The sequence below is a fragment of the Etheostoma spectabile genome, chromosome 18 (assembly GCF_008692095.1).
Source record: "Etheostoma spectabile isolate EspeVRDwgs_2016 chromosome 18, UIUC_Espe_1.0, whole genome shotgun sequence".
NCBI classification, from domain to species: Eukaryota; Metazoa; Chordata; class Actinopteri; order Perciformes; family Percidae; genus Etheostoma; species Etheostoma spectabile.
In genome coordinates, this window is record NC_045750.1 from 25,825,828 (window position 1) to 25,832,421 (window position 6,594).

Genomic DNA, 6,594 nt, shown 5'->3' on the forward strand with positions numbered 1-6,594 from the left:
CACGTAAATGTGCCAGATTGTAGCCCAAGGGCTAATATCCATCCGCAGTCCAATGGGCAGATTGGAGTTACCGTAAAAAAGACACAAGATAGTAGCATTTAGTATATAAAATCAAGAAGAAACAAAAGAAAAGAAGAAAAAATAGAAAGAAAAAGACAAGTTAGTGGTGATTACATGTTTGGTGAGCTCTAAGCCACAGCTTCACCTGGCTCTTAAAGGAGGTCAGAGTGGGACGCTCCCTTATAGCTGGAGGAAGTGTGTCCCATAATGCACTGCCTTTAATAAATAGAGCATTATGACTGAATGAGGTTTTTCTAAAAGGAACCTCACAGTCCCCGTTTAGCTAACATGATTTAATAAATAATACAATAAGTAAATCAACAGTGCAAAATATCAAATGTCTATGTGCCTGTGTGTGATCTATTCAGTAACTGAATGCTCCTCGGCCCGTTTGGTTTTTGTTAGGGGCAGTCGAAGTCTACGTCCACAGGGGAGGGGGGGGGGGGGAGGGGTTGGGGAACTCTGAGGAAAGTGGGTGGAATTGATCATCCAGTATCCTCAGGGCCAGATTGAGAGTACTGTTCCGAGAGGTTGGAGATGCGTTTAACATTGGATCCAGTTATTTTCCTGACCCTTTTAGTTACCTCATCCAGTGTGTTCCCATTCTGGACAGAAAGCCCCTCCCCCCCTCAGCATCGGATTGGGAAAGTACCCACACTCTGAAAAAAAGTTAAATAAAACAATGTCCCAGATGTTGTGTCTGTATTATATGCAGTTTTCTTAAAAGATAAAGCCGTTGCACAGGCTTTTTTTTGCTTGCAAGTGTGTTGTCCAACCTTGTCCAATAATGATGTACATTTGAGTTGGAATAATGTAATTATTTCATTTCAGCTGCAAATTCGTTAACTGACCAACTCAATGACCTACTATTGTATCTATTTGAAAAAAATTATTTAGGCTCACTCATTTATATTGTGTGTATCTATTTGATATAAATTAATTAGGATAACTGATTAACATTCTGTTGAATAGATGTATTTAGTTTGAGTTGGGGCTATATATATATATATATATATATATATATATTAGCCCTTTGAGATTTCCTTGTGAAATGTAAAGGGCATTATAAATAAAATGTATTATTATTATTATTATTATATATATATATATACAGTATATATATACATATATTTATTGGATGGAAATCCTGCCCACAATTTAATTGAGTTCATCCAATGAGTCAATTTTTTGAGTGCAGGTGACTTTGAAATCAATAATAGTGCCCAGGTACTTCATGAGTTTATGTCCAATGACAGACATTTACTTTTTTTTATAATAACCATAATCACAGCCTTTATTAAAACTAAATGAGTGTTTTGTTGGGTTCAGTTCACTGGGGTGTTTTTGGGGCATTTCCACCTTAAAGGATATGACAGGTCAGATATCAAAGAGGAGAAAGAGGGGGGAGACATGTAGAAAACCATCACAGGTCTGACACAAACCCTGGACCTTCTGCGTCGAGGAATAATCCTCTACATATGGGTGCCCGCTCTACCAACTGAGCTAACTGGCCACCTACTGTACAAGCTGTTCTAATAGTGGTAGTCTTTGAACACCATGATTTACCTTCCAGATGGCACCAGCGATAAGAGACGGGGGGGCTGAGTAGCATCGTGCCCACCTGCTGACTAAATAACATCTCCTGATATTTTCATGAAATATATTTGGCATAATTGCATGTTTAAGCTTGTTAATTTAATGCATACTTAAATAATGAATAAACCTGAAAACTAATGGAGCGAGGGTTTCTCATGAAATATGTGTCTGCAGCTGGAGTTAACATTAGTTTATCTGGAGGCTGGTGGATCTCAATGATAAACTGAAATTTGACAGATTAATATGTAACGATATGGAAAATAAAACCGAAACTGCGACACCCAGATGTCGATGTCCCTGGTCCGGGGCTGTAATGATAGTGGATGGTTGCTAGCTGGCTGTGGGCTGACTGTGGATGTGGTCCCGGGGCTGTAATGATAGTGGATGGCTGCTAGCTGGCTGTGGGCTGACTGTGGATGTGTACCCAGGGCTGTAAGATAGGGATGGTTACTATCTGGCTGGGGGCTGACTGTGGATGTGTCCCCAGGGCTGTAATGATAGTGGATGGTGCTAGCTGGCTGGGGCTGACTGTGGATGGTCGGGGTGTAATGATAGTGGATGGCTGCTAGCTGGCTGGGGGCTGACGTGGATGTGGTCCGGGGCTGTAATGATAGTGGTGGTTGCTAGCTGGCTGGTGGCTGACTGTGGATGTGTCCCGGGGCTGTAATGATAGTGGATTGTGCTAGCTGGCTGGGGACTGACTGTGGATGTGTCCCCGGGGCTGTAATGATAGTGGATGGTTGCTAGCTGTGGGGGCTGACTGTGGATGTGTCCCCGGGGCTGTAATGATACAGGAGGCTGCTAGCTGGCTGGGGGCTGACTGTGGATGTGGTCCCTGGGGCTGTAATGATAGTGGAGTTTGCTAGCTGGCTGGGGGCGACTGTGGATGGGTCCCAGGGCTGTAAGATAGTATGGGTAGTTGCTAGCTGGCTGGGGGCTGACTGTGGATGTGTCCCGGGGCTGTAATGATGGTGGATGTTTGCTAGCTGGCTGGGGGCTGACTGTGGATGTGGGTCCCTGGGCTGTAATGATAGTGGATGTTGCTAGCTGGTGGGGGCGACTGTGGATGGGTCCCGGCTGTAATGATAGTGGATGGTTGCTAGCTGGCTGGGGGCTGACTGTGGATGTGTCCCGGGCTGTAATGATGTGGATGTTTGCTAGCTGGCTGGGGGCTGACTGTGGATGGTCCCCGGGGCTGTAATGATAGTGGATGTTTGCTAGCTGGCTGGGGGCTGACTGTGGATGGGTCCCCGGGGCTGTAATGATAGTGGATGTTTGCTAGCTGGCTGGGGGCTGACTGTGGATGGGTCCCCGGGGCTGTAATGATAGTGGATGGTTGCTAGCTGGCTGGGGGCTGACTGTGGATGTGTCCCCGGGGCTGTAATGATACAGGATGGCTGCTAGCTGGCTGGGGCTGACGGGGATGTGGTCCCTGGGGCTGTAATGATAGTGGATGTTTGCTAGCTGGCTGGGGGCTGACTGTGGATTGGTCCTGGGCTGTAATGATAGTGGATGTTTGCTAGCTGGCTGGGGGCTGACTGTGGATGTGGTCCCTGGGGCTGTTATGATAGTGGATGTTTGCCAGCTGGCTGGGGGCTGACTGTGGATGTGGTCCCTGGGGCTGTAATGATAGTGGATGCCTGCAAGCTGGCTGGGGGCTGACTGTAGATGGGTCCCCGGGGCTGTAATGATAGTGGATGGTTGCTAGCTGGCTGGGGGCTGACTGTGGATGTGTCCCCGGGAGACTGAGGCAGAAGACAGGGGTGTGCTAACTGGCTAAATTACCATTAGATTAGTCGTCTATCTATACAGTTATTAACATTACTGATGAATTCGTGGGTTAGCCCAGAGTTGTTAACTGTGGTAAAAACAATCATACTAAAAATAACTGAGCATGTTGAACGATGTCTTAATCTTATGTTACCCACCCAGACTTAGCTAGCTAGCGTTATAGAGCAAGCATTAGCATTAGATATTTGTCAACCAGCACCTTTACAATAGGCACCAAAGCGCTTTTCCTCTGGTCCCCCTACAGGTTAGGAGCGGAATTGTCCATTACTGTCCAGCATTCTTATGTCTCATTCCAACGAGTTAATGAACCACTGAAACGGTTTTGGAAACCTAATTTTCAGGTACAAAAGAATCTTTGGTGTTGGATCAATCGATACTGAAATCAGTCAATATCAATAAATAAGGTATCTATTGTATAACTGTGTTGCAAAGTGGGATGTCATCAATGACAAAACGACGCCGTGTGGTAGAAAAAAGTTGTATTTAATTTACTGAGAACCCCCCAAATTTTTGACTTTTGATATTTTTGATATTTTCTATTCATGTGTCAACACTGTAACGGGGTTGCTTCAATCTCATTGCACAGGTACTGTGTACTTGTGCATAATTACAATAAAGGCATGCTATTCTATTCTATTCTCTACTAAAAAAAGAATCGAGGTTTGTATGGAATCGTGGGTCAAAAGTCGTAATATGAACCAAACCCTGGGTTTGGTGTATCGTCACAGCCCTAATTAACATATGTTATACCGTGTTGAGGTTTATGGTATCAGTAGCTGAGATGATGTCTGAAGAGAATACATAACGAGGTTAGTTGTTCCATTAAAAGTCTTTTTTATTGTGCCACTGTGTTCACGGTGGGACAGCTCAGTGGACAGTGGAGGGGAGCACTGAGGGAGTGATGCTTGCAGGCAAATTGGGTTAACTATAGCTGACTGTTTCGCGTGGAAGATCATTTTTCAAACACAGCTTTTTTGTGCTCTCTCTGGCTCCTCTTGATTGGCCTCAGAGTCCAGGAGCTGATTTGAGATGTATGAGCGGAGCTGCATGCATAATGCATGTGTGTTATGACTCGCTTATAGCTTGAAAAGCAAACAAGTCCCTTCTTGGCAGCAGAGCAATGCAGGGCACATCATTAATAATCAGAAGCAGGTGAGTGTAAAGAATATCAAAGTCAGATGTTGTGCAGTGTACAACCTAAGTTTGGGTTTTGTGTGTGTGCACTGGGGTCTCTGTAAGTGTGTTTGTAGCTTCAACACTGCACTTTGTCTACAAACTCAGTTTGTACAGTAATATGTATTCAGGCCATGTCTTAAAGGCGAAGCCTGCTGTGCCCTTGAATGTCCTGAAGCCTTATTGAACTTGCATTTTGCATTTTAAAGTTTTGACATTCAACTGATGTTCTTATTAAGAGTTGCTCACAACAAATGGTCAATTGCAATGGGAGTCAAGTGGTTTCCTCAAGGGCAGCTTTCAAAGAACAACAGCGTGTTTTGGCGGGTCCAGGGATCAAACATAACTTTCTACTAGAAGAATGTCAGTTTTGTTTTCTGTTGTTTTGAGGGTTTCAGAACATTTAAATGTTTTGTGACTGTGAAGTTTTGCCACCATCCTACATTATTAATGCATTGTAAATTAAGCAGGCAAAACATTATGAGTAAAAAAGTAAAACATGTGTTGATAAAGTGCTTTTCACAGATAAAATCATTATATAATTGTATACTCATACTTAAAGTGCAAACAAGTCCTAGAAATTAGATTAGATTAGATTAGATTAGATTAGATTATACTTTATTCATCCCACGACGGGGAAATTCTGTCGTTACAGTAGCAGCATTGCAGGTGGGGTATGGTAGGTATCATGATCATCATCATCATCAAATGGGTAGGTATCACTATTTTTTTAAATAGTAAATCATCTGTCACCTTATTTCGTAGGATATCATATCTTGTGCATACATTTTCATCCGATATCATACGGACCCGCTTATGAGAATGCGTTGGGGTGTGTGTGTGTGTGTGTGTGTGTGTTTGTGTGTGTGTGTGTGTGTGTGTGTGTGTGTGTGTGTGTGTGTTGCCCTTCACCCAGCTGCCCTGGCATTTGAGGAGGCTCCTCTCATTGAAGTCTGTTATCTCTCCAGCTATTGTCCCTGGAGAGGCTTGACCAAGAAGCTCAGGGATCTATAGTGCAGGGAGGTCAGAGGCTGCTGCTGCATTACAGAAGATGCTCTTTCATATTTATAGATATGAGCAGGGTGCTGCTTGCTTCTAATGTTTTTTTTTGTCTTTGGCCCTGATTTATGAGTATATGAGACCACATTTCATACCTGTATCAATATTACCTGAAGGCATGGAGCTGCAGACTTCTGCAGTGCTTGGGAAAGCCTTCAAATTCTGTCTTAAAAAAAATAGGAAAGCCAATTCAAAAGAAATACAAAAAACAATACATTTTTGACAACATGTTATCATCTCAATAAATCATTTAAGTTAGTTTGTGTTTTTATGTCTTAGAAATAATGCTGTTTGTTAAAAAGATTTTCAAACTATGCCCATGTTATGAAAAAAATCACTTTTTCTGGGATTCGGGGTGTTATTTTGTGTCTCTGGTGCTTCCACACGCATTCAAACTATGGAAAAAAGCATCCATGGTGTTTTGAGTGGGATCCGGTTTCTGAATGTCCTCTGTCTTCAGTCTCCGGGTGAGCTGTTCAACATCTGCACAGCTTTCTACGTCACTAGTGACGAGGTAGCTAACCGTAGCATGCTAGCTCGTTCTCAATGGCAAAACACTGCTATAGCAGCTGCTAGTTGACCAGAATCTCCAAAAGAACTACTTCCTGTCCCTGTTCTACTGCCTGTCCCTGTTGTGCAGGTATTCCACAAGTGGCCCTGGTCTAGAAGAAGTCTCCCGATCCTGCCTTGGACTGACCAAAGTGGAAAGAGTTATCTAGCTTGGGATCTACCGAGCTACGGACTAGTGCGCTCGATCCAACCAAGATAGGAATAGAAGTGAGATGTCTCTCTGGAGCTAAAACAGAGACCCAAACACACAGGGTGAAATCAGGATCTGCAGAAATGTGCATTAAAACAAAAATATGGTGTTTTTTGAAAATAAAACTATGTAAACCTATTCTGGTACAACCTCAA

At 43.4% G+C, this 6,594-nt stretch overlaps 1 protein-coding gene and 1 long non-coding RNA gene across 2 annotated transcripts in view; one reads left to right on the forward strand and one right to left on the reverse strand.

Moving 5' to 3' along the window:
* LOC116706412 (uncharacterized) overlaps positions 1–1,580 on the reverse strand; it is an 11,777-nt gene extending 10,197 nt beyond the window's left edge. The window contains exon 1 of the long non-coding RNA XR_004336228.1: positions 1,435–1,580. This is a non-coding gene — a long non-coding RNA (uncharacterized LOC116706412). The remainder of the gene's footprint in view (positions 1–1,434) is intronic.
* The window catches only part of lrfn2b (leucine rich repeat and fibronectin type III domain containing 2b), a gene marked incomplete in the record, with an annotated part of 159,989 nt that overhangs the window by 124,998 nt on the left and 28,397 nt on the right, over positions 1–6,594 (forward strand).